The sequence below is a fragment of the Chroicocephalus ridibundus genome, chromosome 12, assembly GCF_963924245.1.
Source record: "Chroicocephalus ridibundus chromosome 12, bChrRid1.1, whole genome shotgun sequence".
In the NCBI taxonomy this organism is placed as follows: domain Eukaryota; kingdom Metazoa; phylum Chordata; class Aves; order Charadriiformes; family Laridae; genus Chroicocephalus; species Chroicocephalus ridibundus.
Window position 1 is genome coordinate 12,643,460 of NC_086295.1, and position 22,340 is coordinate 12,665,799.

The following is a 22,340-nucleotide window of genomic DNA, read 5'->3' on the forward strand; positions in this document are numbered from 1 at the left end:
CCAGCTTTTGATAGCAATCTGCCCTCAGAATCAGGTGAGAGAGTTTTCACGCTTCCTGAATAGTCCTCATCTCTGACAATATCTGACGAAATCAAAGCTGTTTCATAAAGCTTTCTCACCATCAAATATTCCTGAATCAGGGGTTAAAAAAAAAAAAAAAAAAAAAGAAAAGAGAAACATCCCACATAATGCCATTTCTTGTATCTTATTCCTGGTTTTGTTTAATACAGGATCTCCCAGTGCACTGACACCAGGTGGTTCAAAACGTACCACAGCCATATAGGAAAACATAACATGACAGAGAGCTGGGGGTTTGTCTAAATTAATCGGATTTTTGATGTAAAAGAAGCCTAAGCATTATTATTAGGGTTTTTGTTTGCATTATGGCAGTTTTGCTGTCACAACCCAACCGCAGCATTATCATGCCAGCTACCATACGGCGTACGTGGAGCGCTCCTACCTGTGCTCCAGTGAGAGGCGTAATTGGAGCATGTGGGTAAGCACACCAAAATTAATTTTAAATAACTGCCCATTTAGCCCAGTGTTATAAGCAGTTTGTTGCTCCTCTCCTGTTCCCCCGTCTCAGAGTTGCCCCAGCTGCGGGGGATGAGCTGGATCTGCCCCGAGCGCTCTGCACATCTCATTCCCGCTTCAAGCCCCCTTTATGCTGCATAATATTCCATTTACCAATACAGAGTGAAAGACAGGAGGTTCTGGCCCTCTCTCTCCATTTAAAAAGTTACATATTGCAAATGTCAAGGCCTACATTTTTAATGGATTTTTTTTTAAGAAAAAAGGTAATTGTTAGATTAAAAAAGCAAGGAAAAAACACTGAAGTACAGAATTAGAAACTCTCAGCTGATTCAGTCAATTAATTGGCAATATTAAGTCCTATGAAATAAGTAAAAGAATATGTAAAACAGGCTTATCCTTACGCACATCAGCACAAAGGGGGAGGGCGCTGTGTTACTCTTAAAGTGAATCAATATTTTGACAAAGCTGATATTTACGCTCGCACATTTCAAACACTCTGATGCCCACGTGGGACTTGGCCTCACAAACATGGGTTGCCAAATGCATATTCATTAACCTCACAATTGGCTAATCCAATAAGAGAAAGAAAGAGAGAAAGAAAGAGAGAAAGAGAGAAAGAGAGAAAGAGAGAAAGAGAGAGAAGAGAGAGAAAGAGAGAAAGAGAGAAAGAAAGAAAGAAAGAAAGAAAGAAAGAAAGAAAGAAAGAAAGAAAGAAAGAAAGAAAGAAAGAAAGAAAGAGAAAGAGAAAGAAAGAGAGAAGGAGAGAAAGAAAGATAGAAAGAAAGAAAGAAAGAAAAAGAGAGAGAAAGAAAGAAAGAAGGAGTGAAAGAAGGAAAGAAGGAAAAAAGGAAAGAAGGAAAGAAGGAAAGAAGGAAAGAAAGACGGAAAGAAAGAAGGAAAGAAAGAAGGAAAGAAGGAAAGAAGGAAGGAAAGAAGGAAAGAAGGAAAGAAGGAAGGAAGGAAAGAAGGGAGGAAAGAAAGAAGGAAAGAAGGAAAGAAGGAAAGAAGGAAAGAAGGAAAGAAGGAAAGAAAGAAAGAAAGAAAGAAAGAAAGAAAGAAAGAGAAAGAAAGAGAGAAGGAGAGAAAGAAAGATAGAAAGAAAGAAAGAAAGAAAAAGAGAGAGAAAGAAAGAAAGAAGGAGTGAAAGAAGGAAAGAAGGAAAAAAGGAAAGAAGGAAAGAAGGAAAGAAGGAAAGAAAGAAGGAAAGAAAGAAGGAAAGAAAGAAGGAAAGAAGGAAAGAAGGAAGGAAAGAAGGAAAGAAGGAAAGAAGGAAGGAAGGAAAGAAGGGAGGAAAGAAAGAAGGAAAGAAGGAAAGAAGGAAAGAAGGAAAGAAGGAAAGAAGGAAAGAAAGAAAGAAAGAAAGAAAGAAAGAAAGAAAGAAAGAAAGAGAAAGAAAGAGAGAAGGAGAGAAAGAAAGATAGAAAGAAAGAAAGAAAGAAAAAGAGAGAGAAAGAAAGAAAGAAGGAGTGAAAGAAGGAAAGAAGGAAAAAAGGAAAGAAGGAAAGAAGGAAAGAAGGAAAGAAAGAAGGAAAGAAGGAAAGAAGGAAGGAAAGAAGGAAAGAAGGAAAGAAGGAAGGAAGGAAAGAAGGGAGGAAAGAAAGAAAGAAAGGAAGAAAGGAAGAAAGGAAGAAAGGAAGAAAGGAAGAAAGGAAGAAAGGAAGAAAGGAAGAAAGAAAGAAAGGAAGAAAGAAAGAAAGAAAGAAAGAAAGAAAGAAAGAAAGAAAGAAAGAAAGAAAGAAAGAAAGAAAGAAAGAAAGAAAGAAAGAAAGAAAGAAAGAAAGAAAGAAAGAAAGAAAGAAAGAAAGAAAGAAAGAAAGAAAGAAAGAAAGAAAGAAAATCAATGCCCTGGTAGCATGCTTATGGAGTCGTTTATTGTAAAAATGATCCAAGCGGCTCATTCCAGACGTGCTACTAAAAGCTTAAAAAACCCTGGCACTGCCTACCCCCAAGTCAAATCCTGCACAAAGAAAGGGCCTTCAGCCCAAGCCAAATGGAAAAAGGGAATTAGAAGGATGTTACTCATTCATTACTGCCACTTTAATCACTTAGAGGTCCAATTAAGTATAAATCATTAATATTAAGTTACTTTATCCAAGACTCCTCATAACGCACATGACTGGATTCAGAGGGCTCTCGGTAGCTAGATGTAGCGTGAGCTGAAAAAGGCAGTCAGATGTTGGGTTTCCCCCTCCCTTTCCCCTTCCCCCTTGCTATGAAATTGATAAATGAAGGCTGCATTCTAGGTGCAGCAGTAATTTCTGTAGTGCAGTCAAGTGCTAGGTCCCTTGTCTCCTCCGAGCAATGAGGCCACCGTCCCCTTTAATGCCTCAGCCTTCCCCTGGGCTGCCAAAAGGCCGTACCACAACCAGGCGCAGATTCATTTCCATGCACAAATCCCCAGCGCAGGAACCCTTTATTCATTAACAGATCCATCCTTTCCCGAGGAAGGAGGTGGAGGGAATAGAAAAGCCCGGAGAGAAAGTGGCTTTCATCCCTTTCCGGCTCTCTGACCGTTGCTCCTGCCCGAATGTCTCCTGAGGAGCGAAGCGGCTTCAGGGGCATGTTAAAGACATGATGCAATAGCATCCTCTAAGATGCCTTCCTCTTCCCTTCCTTTTTCCCCCCTTCTTCCCAGGGATAAAATTTCCCCAGCGGCCTAGATCACTGTCTGGGAAGCATATTTCCTTCTAATCGGTTTTACAGCTCTTTTAAAGTAATATGTCAGATCATTTTCTCCATATACATAGTTAATGAAAGTAACCCTACAAATTCATTTTAAATAGATGGAAGTTGTTATAACCCTGATCTGGAATTTATTACATTCATTACAATCTTGCTGAAGTAGGTAATGTAATGGACTATTACTTTTATTATCTTTTTAATCCCTCAAAATTATTAGGAACTGACTAATATTTGGCATCACCCTGTTAATGTTTAAACAGAAATTGATATCTTCATTCATCTAATAAATGATGGGGTCTTTTTTTCTGCAGAAGAACTAAAGCTGGTGACTATTTTTTTTTAACCTAAACTAGGCCAAAAGATTTCTAAGTAAAATCATAAACTGACAATGTAATAATTTTATTAAATCAGTTCTTTTATCAGGTTATGAGAACACTTTCCAAAATTATTTTCATGGCTCCTTACTGCCCAAGAGCAGCCTGGGCCCCCATCAGTTTCTGCAAGGGAAGGATTAAGATTTTACTTCAGGGGTCAGCTCTTTAATCCAGCTCTTTGCCTCCTGACCAACACCAGCAAAGTATTTCACAAAAACCCTCCCAGTCAAGACAAACCTTCTTAACCACTCAAGAGCAGTATTTTTCAAGGTTATCCTTAGATGCTTTAAATTAGAGTTCCGAAACCTTCACTTTCTTGTACATGTCCTTAACACAGTGTTCAGTCACACCTCTTTGATATCCAACGGGATGTAATTAGTCCCACCTTAATTCAGGACACATGCTGCCAAAAATACAAGCACTTCCGTCTCATCCCCCTTGCTCGTTGGTAGCAATGCTTGCAGGTTCACCGAGCGGATTTGGTTTTGGACTGAAGTAGGAGGCCATGCATTGCATCATCCATTTTATGGGTTAAAGAGTCTGATGGAGGGTTATTTCAGGGTGGCAGATGTGAATATAAGCACGGGGTAGACACCGTCCAAGGTCCACCTGTCTTCACACGTGCAGGCACACAAGTGCAATGCTACGTTTGGCCCCAGCTGCCTCCGCAAGCCCAGAAGTCCTGTCCAGAAGAACTGGGGTGCAGCCCGGCATCATGCACGAGATCTCACCAGGCCCTGAACTTTCCACCAGAAGCAATACGGGCTGCATTAAAGCCCTCATCTGCCAAATCAGTTGACATCTTGCCAGGTTTGTGTATATGCCGATGTCCCTGGGAGAAAGCTTCCTGCTATTGAAGCGGTTACTAGCGTCCAGCTGCAGGCACAACGCTAAAAGGGCGAGAGCTGGGGTTTGACATTTTCTACCAGTCCCAGTAGACCCGGACCAATGTCACTGGTCACCAGTGGCAGTTGTGCCACCCACTCTGGCGGGAATAACGTTCAACCTTATTTCAATGGCCTTTTTGGTTTTCCACACAAAATCTGTCACCTGGACTTCACCGCTGGCTAAAGCCCTGTGCTGTCCCAGGGGCCACATTGAACACACTTTCCAAAGACGTCTAAATGACAAAGTCCCATTTTTTGGAAGTTACTTAGATAGAGACAGTAACAGCACAAACAAGTTTCTAAAGGGATTTGCAAAAGCACCTCAATTTTATTTTACATTGGCGATGATGAAGGTGCTTTTGAACCTTACATAAAATACCTATTTGTACTTTTGCATAGCTTTAGACATCTTTCAAAAGAGGAATCGAAGTCACTTCTAAAATTGCACTAACAAATCTGGCCCTTTGGCACTTCCAGAAATGTTACCCAGCATGCAACCTTTGAAAACATCCAAGCTATGTTTTAATGCTTTTAATCTGTACCTCACCTTACAAGTGCTATTAATATTCATTATAGATTAAGGCCAAAATGAAGATAACAAAGAGTTCTTTACAGTTTCTTTTGAGTTAAAACTGGGTTTTGCAGCACAGTGCAAATGAAAGACAAGGAAAGTTTCTTTGGACAGTAGCCCTAAAAACCAGTTACTGAGGTATACATATATTTATATATATTAAAAAGACCTTTCTATTAGTATACAGGTGGAAAAATGCACAGAGTTAGTAGCATGATAAAAGAACTACAAAGCAGACTCACAGCATGGTTTATTTTTAATTGAGATGAAAAATGAAAAATATAAGAATTTAGAAGCAGCCTTGAAAGCGAAACATTTTCTGCAAATTGACCCGACGAAATGAATATTAGATAATATGTATTCGCAGAAGTGAAGGTCCCCGAGACAAAACACGGAAGGTAAGTGCCAGCTCCCAGAGAAAGTAATGCAAATGTTAGCAGGAAAACCTGCTGGGGCTGCGTTTACGGAAGCTTTGGAAATCGTGCAGAAATAACCGTCCTGCACCCTTTTACCTGCGATACTCACACCTTCAAACATCGCCCTGTGCCCAGTGTTTTGAGAGCAGATGGGGTTGGAGATGCAGCTGGGCTGTCGTTACTGCTTATGATGGCCTTACGCCCATTTATACCAGCTAAGGATCCGTTAGCAACATAATCCCGTTTTGTCCCCAAGTGTTCTCTCAAAGATCAATTACCATTTTAATCTTGTAAAACTGAACCTGCTGCAGGTACCTGACCAGAATAATCACTGAACCATACCGGTGTCGTTAGCCACAGCCTGCTCTTAGCTCCTGGGCCAGACACCCACAAAACTATGCGGCAGAAAAATGCTGTTTACTGGCACTTCTGTACTCCTAATTCCATTTTGAAAATACATTCCCTTTTTGTCTCCCTGCCGATGGTAAAAAACAAACAAGTAAATAGATTTGGTAGCTGGTTCACAGAAAATCAAGTCTTTCAGCTGCACATTAGAACGGATACTTTCTTGTCTTGCATTAATGCTGGCCATGCTTTATGATCTGCCGCTGAGACAGAGTAAAAGGAGCAGAGGAAAAGAATCCCCTTTTTTTTTGTATTCCAAATACTGCTTTAATAAGACTGAAAGTCTCTCTCTTTCTCTCCTTATAGCCCTACAGCAAATAAATGGAGGTGTCAGCCCAACACCCTTGTAGGTTTAAACTGAATGGAAGTGTCCTTTTGAAAAGCTTGTTCTGTCTGACAGTCCTGAATGTGCTCCTATTGCAGTTCCTTTGAACACCCATCTTTTCTGTGTTGGTGCTCTGCTGACATGGCTTTTCGTTGAGTTAAAGATTAACAGAATGCTACAGAATGACAGGACTTTGTGATAACTTAATTGCACGAAACGTAGTTGTTCCTATGCAAATCAGAGTATAATTGGACACTAAGAAATTACTCTCCCTCTTTAAAGATGGCAAAGTGGATTTTGGACACACATGGGGAATAATAATCTATTACCTTTTATTATACTTGAAAAACATAGTTCATAGTTTTTATGATGAGTGTTAGACGTGCATTTAATGCCACGAAAGCATTTGATTATGTACCTTAAATATAAAGTCTGAAAGCTCTAAAACCTCCTTCATTTTAAGTGTATTTTAACTGCTGACGTTGGAATTAACATAACAATGTGGGAGCTCTGCAATACATTCATAAATTGCAAATTGTAATGGACGTACCTTTCAAAGGTCCCAGGGAATTTACCAGCCAGAGAGAACAGGGCAGAAACTCTTTTAAATGAGAAAACACCCAAGCAGCTCCCTGAAACTGTTTGTGTGTTGCAGTTAGGTTTGGGTAAGGGCAAGTACGGGATTACAGCATCATCTAAACAAATATCATAAACCAGAGAGAAAAATGATACTATAATCACAAACGGAACCGTTCCAGGGCAATTGCTGCAACCCAGACTAAAGGTCTGGTCTAAAGAGCAAATGAAAGAGCAAGGTTAAAAACAATAGCGATGTGTGGCGGCCACAGAGTCTGTGATACTATTTACCGAACTGTTTAAGACTTTACCTTTAACAATAGGAAGGGATCGTAAAGCAAAGTACGTGAGCTAAGCCCTGTCTCCTGTCGAAAAAGCGCAATTACAGCGCATCCCATCCTTCTCCCCCAGTGTTTCGCTGCGGAGGCTCAACACTTTGGGAATGCTAAAGCACAACGGAATGGAAATGGTATTGGAACAGAAAGAGCCTCCCGAAATGAACTGTACGCAGCCCGTTGTGTTGGCATGATTGATACTGGAGCATGTAGGTGTAATGAAACTGATGCTGTCTCTTCTGCACCTGTGATTTATTGAGTACAAATTTAAGATGAGAAAAGGCCCCATACCAGGAGCTGCATCTTCCCCCTCAAAGAGGGTACGGTCATCCATCACCAGCCATTGCAAAAGGCCCAATAGTGAGCGGCTCATCAGATGAGCCAATAGTCTCTTTGTTGGGATTCCTAACAAGTGTTGGATCAGCAAAAGTCTATTTAGGCTGGTGGACCTTTCAGGACCAATTTGTAGTGGGTCACTGATTCTGCTAGTGTATTATCTTCTTTACTACTAGTACCAGTTGGGCAAGCAGCAAAGATTAATGATTTTAGCTGCCGACTGTTTGTGGCAATCTACTGCTTCTGGACCAAAGATTAAGATTTTTTTGTGCTTTACTAGAAAGGACACACCTTTTATCCAGGACCCGTTTTGTATTTGCTGAGTTCTGTACAAATAATAATAAAAAAAAATATAATGGGCACCTCAGCTGCCTTTTTAATGGCAATAAAAAGGATTTTTGCTGGTGCATAGCACAACAGAAGAAGGTTTTGCAAGGGAATAATAAAACTCAAAGCTGAAAGTAAGTTTCATTCTCATTGGGCTAGAGAATATGGCAAAACGCAGCTCTTTTCCCCGTCCCTCGATACACGGTGCTGGGGAATGCAAAGATCTCCCTTCTCCTCTTTAAAGGGAGGGAAATGAGGCTCTCTATAGCAAGAGCTCACTTTCCAGGTTGAAATTTCATTATTTTTCGTAGCAGAAATCCCCATTATAATGGACTTAGCGATGGTGCTAAATAACTCAAGACCCATCCCAGGAGCACGAATGTGCGCTGGGGCCCCATGGCTTCTGGGGAGCTCCCGGGATGCCGAGTGGCTTCGGTCCCTTTTTGAGCCAGTTTCCTCTGTAAGAGAGTTCAGAAATGATGATGCTGCGACTGTATCATCGGGGCAGAACAACGTGGGAACACTGACCGACAACTGCCAAGAAAGTGAGCAAGGGATTTTTGCTAAATATGTTTTTTCAGAGATATCAGCTGCCTCTCATTAGCCCGCTAGCAAGCTCTGAGATCTGCTCTCAAGCTCAGTGGGGTTGGCGTAGCGGGACATCGGGCACTTCTAGAGAAATGCCACTGGCTCCTTACAAAAGGAGGCAACCTGCAACTACTCGTCTCCTTGGGCCACGAAGGGACAAACCACTGCTGAAGAAACTGGAAGCGGAAATATAACGGCAACTAAGCAATTCTGCTGTTGGAAAGAAGAAGGGGCAAAACCAGGACAAAAGAATTCCAAACCGCAGCACTTCTGAAAACTCTGGTCCAAGTTTTCATTATGGGCATTATTTGCCTGTACCAGTGCGATGTGCTAGAAACCCCCCAGCAGCTGAGGAGGCTGCAGCTCTGTCCCAGGCAAAGCTCAGGCCAGCAGAAAGACCTGAGCGACCAGCGGTGAGAAAATGGTACAGAAACCAGCACAATTCCCGCAGGGGACTTGGCAGGATTGAATCTTGGCAAAGGGCTTCAACTGCAGAGGGGCCAGGGCTTGCGGATGAGCTCGGGGAAGTCCCGTGCGCTCCTGGAGCTTTCTCAGCCCCTGTGAATTTAAAGCCATCGCCCAGCAGCGTTTCCAAAAGAAAGCCCAGGATTTTCCCTCAATTGAAATACAGGACAAAGCACCCGAGTGCGTGAAAAATGCACTCATCAAGGATCTAATTTTTAAAAGGAAGAATTCTATAAATGACCTAATAAAGAAGTGATCTAATTGTTTCCACAACTGCTTCCAAAATTACCAGGGCCTTTTTCTCCCCGCTTGTCATTGTTCGAGGAGTCATAAATCACCAGCCGGGAGATCACTCAGCTCTTGACAATTTGCAACCATACTACCAGGTCTCGCATTCGGCCGGGCTGGGATCACTGACAAGCTGTTACTTAAGCAGCTGACAGGTTCAAAGTAGCACAAACTACAAGGATACCATCAAGTAAAGACCTTTTAATATTTTAATTATTTTTTTTACACACGCTTGTCTTCTGCTCTTGTGAGCACTGTCAGAAAACATGGGTACTCCGCTGCAGGTGTTGCAAAATCACATTGTGAAATCTTACATGAATATGACTTTTCCTCTGTCCTATTCCTTGAAATATTGATGCAATTTCATAAGGCAGGTAAAGGTCTCTCACTCTAAAGGGCATTTATTCCAAAAAGTCTTCCACGTGTTGCATGCGGGTTGTTTTCTTACTTTAACTGCTGAAACAGACTTTCATCAAAAATGAAAAGCACAGGAAGCTGAAATTTTGGGAAAACTATTGACCGTCCAGAAAAACAAACAGCATCGTATTCCATCTCACACCTTCTTATTGTTTGCTGACCATCTCTCCGCGTTTGTCCTCCGTGGCACTTGGATGCTGGCGGCCGGCGGGGTTCCCTGGGAGCGAGGTGCTGGAGCCAGGGCTCCGCTGGTTGGAAAGAGAAGGGAAAGCCACCCGTCTCGTTTCGCTGCCCGAGCGGCGCAGTGGCATAGCAAAGCAAACAGCGTTACTGGGAACAAAGACAAGGTGATGACATATATATTTTAAATCCCAGCAAGCCAAACAACGGTAGGTGTTTCTCAAATACGATCCTCCGGATGACAAACGCCCTGCTCTCTTTTGTTCCCCCAACAAAATCGAGCTTGCCCATTTTGCAGCTGTATTTCATTCCCTGGTCAGCCTTGCAGACGTGTTTTGACATTGTTCAGTGAACCCAGGCCGTATTTTAAACACACAGTTAGGGAAACTGGGGTGCATCTGGTACTGTGAAACACCACACTGGAATTTCTTCTCTCATACGAACAGTAGAAAATGCCTTTCCTAAACCACTTCACAAATAATCCTGCAATTTATAAAGTTCAAACATTCCTCTAGGCACTTTCTTGGATTTAATGCCATGAAACAAAAAAATTGATACTAGATATTAAGCTGAACCCATAACTGCTGGCAAACTCCCATGGCAGTCCTTCTTTTCGCTATGGTCATCCCATGTGCTGCAGCTTCCTTCTTTAAGGAAACTCTCCCATACCCAGGGAAAGTAATAAAACCAGTTTTTTCAATGAATCATCAGAAGGTGACCTAACCTTTGCTCAGAAGGAACAAGCACCTGACAGAAAGTTGAGGCCAAGGAATCAGCTTTCCTGACCCATGCACGAGATACCAAGAAATGAGTTTAATAATTGAGCATTGACAAGGGAAGAGCTAGTGCTGTGGTGAACTTTTAAAGGGGCTACATTGGAGAAGAAATGGGGAATTACCTGTGGCAGGAGCAAAAGTCGTACAAATTACTTCATAGTGGGAAAAGTGGAGAAAAGGAAAGAGAAAAAGAGCTTGTAGTAATTTCGTAGCGCCATGTTTTGGGGTTTCTTTGGGGTTTTTTTATCCTCCAAACACAGCCACCCTGGGAGGACACAGCCTTTTTCGGTGTCCTTTACTCGATTTTGGCCTGGTTTCATGAAGCCTTGGAGCACGAGCAGAGGACACTGGTGGGCAGGGTGCTAGGTAGAGGTCAAGCCCTGAGCTTGAACTTTTCTCAAACCTTGGCTGGAGAGCAAAGCCAAGGCACCTCCTCACAGCCAGGAATGGGGAGGATATGCCTATGGGAGAGCTATACGCAGCAGGGCCCCTTCCCATGCCCTCCCAACTAAGGTACAGGAGATAAAAATGTTACTTGCACTTGCAGGAAAACCCATTAAAAGCCAAGTCCTGCTTAGTGCAGGTTTTGCAAAAAAAAAAAAAAAAAAAAAAAAAAAAACCCCATATGCAAAAATCCTTTACAAACAGGGCAGAACAGTAACAACTGGAGACTTTGCTTCCTTTTCACTCTAAGTAGAGCGTTATCACGTCCAAGCTCAGACTTGGATACAGTTTTTTCCCTACTGAATTCGAAGGCAAAGTGCACAGCTGGCCTGGGCTCCAGCCTTCTGTACGCGAAATCGACCTGCCTTAAAGGAAGATGGGATCTCCGCTGATGACGCTCAATAGCGGGAGCAAAACAACAGGGCATCACATGTGGGGCAGCTGCTCAGAAACTGCTCAGCGAAACACCGCTAGACGCTGAGCAAAGCCAAGGAGCAGAGAGCTCTGGGGTCTTTGCACGGAGACTTAGGGCAACGTGGCACAAAGCAACGTGTCGTCGTTATACCGAAATAGAGAATGAGCCCCTGCGTGAGGGGAGTCTGGAACAAAGACTGAATGCACATAAAAGCATCAGCTCCGAAGAGCTGCTTGCAGAATTGCCTTCCTGCGAAAGAACAAAGTACTGGAGGACACCTATCAGCCCTGCATATCCACCTTCATTTGGGTGTTTATGTGACTTTACAGTAATACCCCAGCACTTCCACAGGAGATTTTTCAGTTAAGGAGGCACAAAAGGGCCAATGACATGACCAAGGCCGCACAGGAAATTGGTGGCAGAGCAAAAAACCCCAATTCTTCTCCCTCCCCCCCCGCCCCAATTCCATTAGTTGCTCAAACTTCTGGAGGATTGTGCTTATAGAAACCAACAGGAGTTTCAGTGGTTGAAAGGTCAGGCACAAGCACAGCAAAGACCTGGGGCAAAAATGTGTTTCTCCTCCTCTCCCTTCCCTCCAGCAAATGCGTATTCCAACACTTTCAGTAGGGAAGGCTAGTCTTTCGCTGGAGTCCTTTGAATAAAGAGAAGCTTCTGGGAGCACACTGAGCAAATGGGTTATTTCGAAAGGACAAGTTAGCTCTATAATTTGCCTTCACAATGTGTTCTGCACTCTAATTACAAATGCAAACACAGTAATTGAGAACAGCATCATAAAACTCTAAAGGAAGCCATAAGTGATATAATACACGGACATGTTTACCATTTGGTGCAGCAGGATGCCTCTGTGATGTTTTCCCCATGTTCAAACAGGGTGGAGATTTGCTTTTCTTTCATAAAGTTCATTCCATGACAGCAATTCTTCCCTCAGCCTCCCCACTCCCAAGCCTGGGTCGATTAAAATACAGTTTTTGGAAAACGTTTCCTCTCTTTACTCAAGTGAGAAAAACCTTTTTTTCTTTTGAAAGATAAAAAATGGTTCATTAAAGCTATTCCAAAGGGAAGAAAAAAAGGGAAGGCCTTAGTGTGTCCTCCATCTGGGGTGTCCCACTCTTGCCTTCAACAGCAAATAACTCAGCAGGGTGAAATGAAGAAGGGGCTGGGGGGGCTGCACTGCTGCTCCCCCATCTCCACTGGCCTTGGGGAGCCTCCAGCCCTTCCAGTTGTTCACGGGAGAGGGGCTCCCCAGGCAGTTTTCTTCTGGGAACCCACTGCCTGGATAATGCAGGCAAGCGGTGGCTCTAGATCCTCTCTACCTGTTTAATGAACGCTGCCCTGCGCCGGGGTGTGGGGAAAAGTTCAAAGCTCCCATTTTTCCCCGTAGAAGAAGGGTGGGTAGTTTAGGCTGATGAACGGCAAATGCAGCCAGGCCAGCTGCTGGCACACTGCAGAGATGGGTAGCAGGAGGGTCTACAGCATCTTGTGCACAGTGCCATCCCACATTCCTGTCTTCATCCCTTTTGTCGCTTTTGGCCCTTCTCTGCCATCGCTCAGGTCACCCTCCCCACGTCAAACTGGGGTCCTGCTCCAACGAGGACTGCGAAGCAAGGCAAGGTCTCTGGGCCTCGAAAGTCTTCCCAGACACAATGCAGAGAACAGAAGTGGAAAAAAAAAAAGTAATATCAGCCCTGTCCTCTGGAAAAAGGGTCCTTGGGTTGCTGGGCGGTTCGGAGGAGCGGACAGGAGGGATGCTCAGCACTACAGGGGGTACCGCAGGAGGAACGGTGGGACTGACCCATTTGCAGAGGAGCTGGGTAGTGGCATGGAGAAATAAACCAAGAGAGGATGAGGGCTGAGTGCTCACCGACAGGGTCCTACAAGCTCACCTAAGCTTAACAGCTGCTAAATAACACGACAAATCATGTGGTTCCAACCAGAACGGTTCAACCTCCCTTTCGAGATCAATGGAGACGTGTGTCCTATCTGCGGCTGGCTCTGGCTCGCACGCGCGCACACCCCGTCTCTTTAGATTTGCTGAAAGCTGCTATGGCCTGATTTTCAGAGGTGCTGAGTGCCTGCAACTCATCATGACAGGCTATACATCAAATCCATCACCTCTTGGGAAACTTGATTACCCTAGTGGAAACCCTAATTTCGAGCATTTAACTGGTTCCTACTGGTTTCAGCTGGCCAGCTAGGTTTTGGAATGGATCACTCGGTTTGGGCTGTACTAATCCTTCAGGAGATTAGTCCATGAAATCCAAGTCCATGAAGACCGGTGCAGGAATCTACTGAAACGGCTAGAAAGGTATCAATTAAAAGGAAAAAAAATAATCTATTTTTAAAACATTGAACCAATAAAAATAACTCACACTTGGCTGGTTAGAGCTGTTCATCAGGTGACTTGCTGCTGAACAGATGTCTCCAGCTGGGAATTCTGGATGAAACTCTCTATCTTCTCCTTTTTTTTTTTATAAACCGGTTATTAAAGAAGTACATTAGAGGTTTGAAACATGTGTTGATTCCAGCCAGAAAAACAAAACAAAACAGAAACCACAAATACATTGCCAAGAGAGAGGTTGCTGAGGTGTAATCACAGCTTTAAGGGGTGAAGCTCTTTATCTGGATGTTTGAAGAATGAAAACACGGTTTTATTAAAAACTGCAAATACAGAGTTAAGGCTGAACATAAACAGGGCACTCACACTGAAAGCGTGGAGAGTCTTAGAGAAGGCTGTCCAGGAGACTCTCATCTGATTTTTCAGGATGCTCAGAAAATGTACAAAGTGGTAGTTAATTGTGTATATGGAGATTAGCTTGCCACAATTAGAGAAAATTGTTTTCCCTAAATTTTCAGCCACAGTGGGTATTTTTTATATATATATATATAAATCTAATTAATAGCTGTATTACCGTTTAGCCAAAGACTGTGGCTAGAAGAGGTACAACTGAATCAGACGTAGCATGGGTATATACCTATGCTTGCAGAAGCTCTTTCTTTTCTACCTTGCAGGGTACATGCTGGAAATTTTTGGTGTGCATTTTGTCTCCACTAACATAGGAGGAATTGATCCCACCAGAGGAAAACAAGCAGAAATGATCTCCCTTAGTGTTGTGAATCCAAAGCACTCCATAGGATTGCCATGAAAACGGACGCAGAAATGAAGCAACCCTGCCGGACCAGCTCTCATTCCCACAGCAGCCTGCGCTCGCCTCGCGCTGCTCCTCTCCTTGCGCTTCTTCTGCGAGCCCTCTCGCCGGCCAAGGACATGCGGTCACTATTAATGGGATCTCCAAATGACCTCACTATTAATGGGATCTCCGAATGAGCCGGACAGCAAACCGGCCAATTTGGCTGGAGAACATTTAGCTTGGGAAACAGTGGGTGAGAATCTGTAGCACCGCTGTGCTGCCGGTTCTCCCGCACAAATTAATTTAACCGTTCTGCAGAGAAGCTCTGGAAGCAAAGAAATAGTTACAGAGAAACTGCAGCTCACCCTGGGGACACCAATGAGCTTCGTGAGCCCACCCCGTGTCCTGGCCAGGTCACGTTAGATCTGCCCCCCTCCCAGGACCTTCCGTAGGATACTCGTAGCGGTCAATGATGAGAAGTATCTCCAACTTTTCTAGGGCCTGGAGCTCTAGTGAGATTTAAGCTGGGAGGTGTTCGTAGCACGCAGCAATACACGGACACACAGGCTAAAACGCAGTTTTATTTCCCAAAGAGAAAATGGCAAGTTGCACTATGAGCCAGTATTTTATTTGGTCAAACAGAGCACCATTTACACTCGGAGACTGAGAGTAAAAGCATCTGATCTGGGGCTATTCGAGGCTGTGGATCTGTTTATATGTAAAAGAAACAAAGATCAGGAGCCTTTTTCTTTCCCCTGTCTGGGTAGCAGCTGAATAATTGTTCCTCAGACTAGCAAGGAGTGCAAACAAAAGCATTTCCCCGGAATTATTCCCTTTCTTTGCCTCTCTTCTTTTCCTTCTTATTTTTAGGACTTAAAAATGTTTGAGGAGGAAGGTGTGGGCTTGCAGAAGCCACCTCTCTTCCAGTTTGGCTCATCTTTATCGCTCAGAAATGCACAAAGGGACTTTAATTTCACTGAATAACAGCTTTCTACTAAATACTTCCTCACTTTTCTTCTGCACCTGGATCTATACGGAGGGCTCGTGTCAGAAGATAGCTGCATTTCCTTAGGTGAATAGAGAGCTTCATTCCCAAAGGGCACAATAAACCTGATCCTTCCTCTTCTGATCAACAAGAGCACAGAAGCTGCAAACCTGACCAGTACATCAAAAAGGAGCTTGAAAAATACTTTGAGCAAAAAATGCTAACGGTGCATCCTTCTCCTGTAACTGCACTGATATTAAATCAGGAAACAGTACAGAACAACCACAAACACATATATACAGGGGCTGTCAAAACAGAAACAAAACAAAATCCCTAATGGGGACTAAAGGTGCAAAGAGCAAAAAGAAGAATATACAGTATAGGCTTTATGATTATATTTAAATCCTTATGCAGCAAATGCTGGAGAGGGAATTCCAAAAATTTTCTATATATAAGCAGTTTTTTTGATCCAGGACTTTGTGCAATGAAAAGGAATTACAAATCAGTCTGAATGAAAGGGTCCGGGTCCCAGTGGGTGTCGGAGCATGCCTGTGGGCTCCTGGGCTGGAACCACAGTCCCCTGATGCCACAAGGGCCAAGGGACACGCTCAGCTCTGCTGGGAGTAGCCCTTCTGCTGCCGCAGCCATTCAACCTGCAGCAACTCTGGTCTTTCCGAAAAGATGCTTCCATGGTCCTGGGTTTCCTCAAGCACAACTGAGGCCAGATCTTTCTTCACCCCTTCTCGATCATCTAAAGGTCTGATCATCAAGAAATTCTCTTGATCACGGGCAACAGACTGTGGCCAGAAAGGGATGCTGACCTTTTCTGGAAGATCTGGCTGCTCATGACTTTGTGACATTGAGCATAGGACCAGGACACTTTGCCTGTCTCCCTGACATCTCCCTTTTCTATATCCCTTCCACAGAAACTAAAAACCCCTGGGAAGACCACTTTTCCCACCCAGACATCTGTGTGGTACCTCTGTATTCATAAAAGAAGCAGATATGCAGGAGAGAAATTTTTTCTGGTAAGATGTGGCCCAAGTTCTGAAGTGTTTGAAAACCCTTTGAATGACATGAAATGCCATTACAAGATGCGACTGCAGTAATTATAGTTGTTCAGCTTCTACTGGCTACTTCAGTCCCAAAAGGCGACTTCTGATCGCGCAGAAAGGTTTTGGTGCTGCTTATTAGCTAAATGCTCCTAAAGGGGCTCAGATAATGATTTCAACATGCCAGGGTTCAAGTAGGAAGCAGGACTCAGCCAAGCACAGGAGGAAAGCTGATCCTAGCATGGCTCGGAGAGGGGATTTTGTGCTTCCGGATCAGGTGTTTCTGATAGAAACAAGTTTTATCATGGCGGCAAAAGGAATAATGACAAGAGCGTGTATGAGAGAGGGGGTTATGATAAGACTGCGGAGTTGGGAAATGATGAGAAAGAGACAAATTCCCTTGAAAAGTTTGGATCGACTCAGTCATGGTATGATGGGGCTAAGGCTGAAGGAAACAACTAGAAGGAGAGTGTTACTGCTCTCCGCATACCTCCCTGCCAAAGACGCCCTCGTGGGACGTTACAGAAGAGGGTGAAATGTCCTCATTTCTTCTAAAAGACACCCCCTTCCCCTCCCCAGGCGACACCCCCAGCAAACTGCAGAGGCTGCCACTGAAGAGTTGCACTTCTTCCTCTGCAAGCGCACAGAAGCGCAGGAGGAAAGGCACGGCAGCACCCACCCCCCCCGACCCCCCCTGGCCGCGCATCCGAGCAGCCCTGCGCTGCCGGCCCGGGCTCACCCCGAGCTGGGGGGGGGGGGGCACCGGGGAGGCCGCTGCCCACTCCAAAAGAAAAGAAAAAAAAAAGAAAATTAAAATCCCCCTCCCCGTGTCCTGCATCCACCCGTCCTCGCCGGGACGCGGAGTATCTCCTGGGCATCACCCCCAGAGTGCGCTGGTGCGGTGCGCCGCGGCCCATTCCGCGCTCTCCGCCCCCCGGGATTCCCCCCCCCACCAGTTCCAACCCCAGCCTCCAGGAGCCGTCGCGCCCCCCAGCCCCGGCCGCAGCAGCCCCCCTGCCCAAAGCCGGCAGCGGCTTGGAGAGGGGGGTCTCAGCCCCGGCGGAGGGGGCTTGGGGACCGGCGGGGGGGCACCTCCCTGCGCCGGGGAGCGGCTCCACACCCGCCCCCCCCCCCCCCGCCCCGGCACAGGCGAGGCAGGTCACGGGTTTAATTAAACGTGGTGCGTTCAAATCAAGCCCCTAAAATTACGCCGCCCCGTATAGCAGCACCCCTCCGGGTGCACTTATTCTGCGGGACCCCCCCCGCGACCGAGCAAACCCCAAACCCGCCGCAGCACATAATGTCGTCGCCCCCCCCCCCACCCTCAAGCGGGGATTTAATGCTGGACACTGCGAAGCCTCGGGGAAGAAACCCCCCCCCAAAAAAAACCTACCCTTCTGAAGTGTTGCTCCACTCCCTTGACACGGATCCACCTGTGAAAACGTGTCTGAAGTTAGTACTGGGATTTGCCCCGCTTTTAACTGGTTCAAGCTAAAATCTGCGGAGATCCCAGTTAACCCAGGAGGGTACAATAGCTTATTTTATACTCCAAAGCTGCTGTGCAGACTTTGTCCAAAGAATGGTGCACGCTTTACTTTGACAGTCCCCGCAGAAAACAGAGAGAGCGAGAGGAAACAAAGACTTACGATTGCCATTAGTAATTTAATCCTAAATTCGTGGGCCATTCCCGTCAGCCCGAACAAGCAAACATCAACACTTTTCTTTCTCATGCACATGTATCTGCGATAGATGATTAACCAGGTCCCTCGCTGCTTTCGCAGGGGGAAAAAAATCTTGACAAAGAGCACGGTGTCTGCTTCCAGTTTGGGAAATTAAAAATCAAGCGAGGGGAGGTAAGAATTGGGAAAGTGATGCCCTTTTCCTCCATCAGTGCCGGCTGCCAGCCATGGGTGACTTCGGTTTGGGTGTCTGTTCACAAAACTTCCATTTTAGACAACATATCCCACTAACGTTATGGGGCGAAAAAGATAATTTTGGGCGAAACGTAGCAATCAGCTATCAAAAACGGGGACCGCTTCTCAGAGAACCAGTAGCGTGGAAAAAATATATATAACAGTCCTCTTATTTTTTATCAGTTACCTAGACTTGCAGTTTCTAAGAATTGGGAATTGGGATGCCACCGCAATACGATTCCCTTTCTAAACGTCAGCCCCCCCGATTCAGACAGCAGCCCCACCAAAGCAAACATATATAGGTATCTATGTGCTCTAGTTTTAAAAGCGAGCTTTCAAATTTCAGTGGCTCCAGGACCCCCACTGCCCTGCCGTGGGCGGACACGCCGGGTGGATCTGAGCTGATCTGAAATGACATTATCATTTTCTTGAAACTCTTGCCGATTTTGGCCGGGAGTTTGCGAAAAGGAGAGGGGCGGGGGGGGGGGGGGGGGGGGAGAGACGAAGGAGAGCGGGAAGAAGTCATTCTTCACACGAAACTAACCTTCAAAAAAGCGGATCTTAAAAAATAGAACGCACACACACACACAAATTAAAGCCGCTTTCGGGTGTAGGGAGAAGGTCGCAATGAAACAAAATTTTCTCGGAAGGCTTTGCGGGTGGGGAGGCGAGCTGCACCCCTGCGCTGCGATGCCGGGCAGGTGGGTGCCTCTTCCCCCCCCCGCAACGGAGGTACTTTTCCTCCGCGGGCGCGGAGGGGACGGGAAAATCCTTTCCGCAGAAGCCGACAAGCCACCGGGGCCGCCGCTTTGCCCCGCGGAGAGTTTTAGAGGGCGGGGGGTTGCGCAGGGCCGGGGTGCGCGGAGCTCCCCCTGCGCGCAGCACCGCGCCCGCGGCCGCCCGGCCCCGCGGCTCGGCTGCTGGTCCCCGCGGAAGGGAAACTGCTCGCTGCCACGCTGGACTGCTCAGCCCAGGAATCCTCTTCTCCTCCAGCAACACTATTTCTCCCTCAATCCTTATTAAAAAAAAAAAAAAAATAGTTCGGACGGAAGAGCATCCCCCCTAACATATAAATCCCAGCGGGAATAAACCTCTGGTGGCTGAATTAAAAGCTCTACAATAAACAAAATTGGCCTTCAACTGGGGATTCGGCGCACCGAGTGGTTCTTTAGTCAGCCGCCTAACGCCGCAAGTTTTGTGGGATGTGTTTCGTAAAGGGGAGCGAGGGATGTAAGAGCAAAGAAATGGACCCACAAAGAGCCCCGAAATTTTACGGACGCGAAAAACTGATCTGTAATTCACAGTTTAAAGGATTAAGAAAAGGGACAGAGTGTGTATGGACAGGGAGATAATCAGATCAGTGCTTCCTCCGCCTTTCAGTAGCTCCACCTTGTGAATATACCTCAGTAATTATGAGAGGAAAAAGTATTATCCATCTAATGGTACATTTTGCAGGGCTGCATCCTAGCTTCCCAAGCGCTCCCCTTTCCCTCACTGGCAACGCTAATGTTTAACGTGCAGGTAAAAATAAAGCTCTCCCCAGGCAGCTTCCAGGACCTCATACACAGTAACTCCGGCGCACCGGCTCGGGAGGCTCCCTGCTCGCCCCGAGCCCCCAGCGGGGCAGCAGTTGCCAGACAGGGACCGCCGAGCTCCTGCCCCGATCCTGCCAGGGCGGCCGGGTCCCCCCCCGCCCGGCCCCAGCCTCTCCGTGGAGGGGCACCGCGGACCTCTGCGCCTCTCCGCGCCTCGGAGCTGCTCGTTAAGAGCGTAAAAAGACGGCGATTTCCCAAATCCGGTAGTGATGGGAAACCAGCAGCGCGGTGCCCGTGGGGTCCCCGGAGCCCCCAGCACCGCCGGGGCTGCGTTGCCCACGGGGGATGCAGGGCGCGGGGAGCGCTCGGGGGGTCGGTATATGTGTGTGTGTGTCCACGCGTGTCTCCCCACACACGCGTTTGGAGCAGGGCAACCTGCGGAGGGAGGTGTGCGTGCTCCCGGGAGCGCAGCCCCGCTTCAGCCGGGATGGGGGTGCGGAGGGACGCGCTCACCCCCGGGAAAACAACGCGTGGGGAGCACCGGAGCTGACGGCTCTCGGGGGCTGAGCGCTGGGAGTTGTGTCCCCACGGAGTGGCGTGGGGACAAACTCAAAGGAGGCATTGCCGCACGCCGCGGAGCGCCTATACTGCGAAGGGGGATTTCACCCAAATCCACCTCCCTTAGTTTCCGCCTCCTCCCTCCATCCCGCTGCCGGAGGGACCCCCAGAATATTTTTATTTTTGGAGGAGACTTTGCGCGACTTTTGCCTCCTCGGTTCCTTGGGCAGCCGGGGTTGGCTCCGCGGAGATGCGGAGGAGCGGGACAAGCGGGGCCGGGCTGCGGGCAGGGCCCCGGGTACGGCGATCGGGTCCGGCAGGGTGGGACCGGCGCCGGGGGGGGTGTCTCCGTTTGGGGACTTTCGCGGTGTTGTCCCGGCTCCAGAAAGGCAGCTCCCTCCCAATTAATTTCAGAAAAGCAGACAGATCTTGAACTTTTTTTTTTTTTGTTCTTTTAGCTAGATAAATTGGGGTGGGGGGGAATATCGGAGATGCTGAAGGGCCGGGGGCGGAGGAGCAGCTCCGGAGCGGCGCAGCCGGTGGGGACGGCGACAGCCCCGCTCCTGCTGCCGCTCCCGCGTCTCTCCGCTCGGCTCCGCTCCTGACCGCCCGTCCCCCTTTTTTTGTTTTCCCGGGTGTTTTCTCCCCGTGAAAAGTAGTGTTATTCTCCAAACGGACACTTGGGGTCGCACTTTCTGTCTGTTTGAGCGTAAAAACAGTGTAAAAAGAAGCCCTAATCTCCCTTAATCGTTACAAAATGTTCAAAAAAAAATCCTGTTACCGGACCAAAAAAAAAAAAAAAAGAAACTAAAAAACCTTACAAGCCGAGTACTTCTTTGCATGCAGTCACTCACTCAGGGAACAGCCGAGGAAAGCAAACACGGTCCCCTCAGAACTGAAATGTAATTATATTTTCTCCCTTCTCTCCCTAATATTTGCAATTGTCTGTGTCAATGCCTTTGCTTTACTTTAGGGAGAAATTCGCTTCCTGTAACCGGGAGGATTTCCCCGGTTGTATAAGGAGAGCTGACAGCCTTGCCGAGCCGGTGCTTCCCTCAGCCCCGGGTCCCTGCGCATCCCTCCCCCCCGCACCACCCCGCATCCCCCCCGCACCACTCCGCATCCCCCCCCGCACCACCCTGCATCCCCAGCGCTCGCTCCCCGGCCGGACCCGCTGCGCGACTGTGGTGGGTTTGGCTTTTTTTCTTTTTCCGCGGTGCCTCCGCATACATAAAGTTGGAAGGGGCGATGCGTTGTGCGTGGGATACGGCTGGGGGGGGGGAAGCTGACTGCCTTGAAATTTGCTACGGGACGGCAGCGGGCAAAAAAAAGGGACTTCGTTATATTTAGAACAAAGGGACGGGCAGGATGTCCCCGAGTCCTCCTCCTTTGTGGATTGCAGAAAGCGGGGGGGGGGGAGAGGGGGGGATAAATAAATAAATAAAAGGAGAGGTGATGGTGGGGGAGCGGGGGGGGGGGGGACAAGCGGGGAGCGCCCGGAGGAGCGGCGACCGCTCAGCTGGCGCTGCGGAGCTGTCACGGCACGGCCCGCCCCCGCCGCCGCCGCCGCCGCCGCCGCCGCCGCCCGGCCCCACCGCCCCCGCCGCCGCCCGGCCCGGCCCCGCCGCCCGCCCGGCCCGGCCCCGCCGCCGCGCTGCCATTGGCGCGGCCGCCGCCGGCCCCGGCCCCCGCCGCGCTCTCGGCGGGCACGGCCGTATAAGAAGCCAAGGGGGGCTGCGCTGCGAATCACAGCTGCACGACGAGCGCTGGAGGCGGCAGCTACAGCGGAGACCTGGGTTATTTTTTC

The 22,340-nt window shown here is 47.3% G+C and overlaps 1 long non-coding RNA gene across 1 annotated transcript; it reads right to left on the reverse strand.

Moving 5' to 3' along the window:
* Positions 1 to 9,313: 9,313 nt before the first annotated feature.
* On the reverse strand, positions 9,314 to 18,272 carry LOC134522400 (uncharacterized). The gene is made up of 3 exons (XR_010073049.1): positions 18,174 to 18,272; positions 17,921 to 17,960; positions 9,314 to 9,774 (listed from the first exon to the last, which is right to left on the reverse strand). It is a non-coding gene; the product is annotated as an uncharacterized LOC134522400 (long non-coding RNA).
* Positions 18,273 to 22,340: the final 4,068 nt, after the last annotated feature.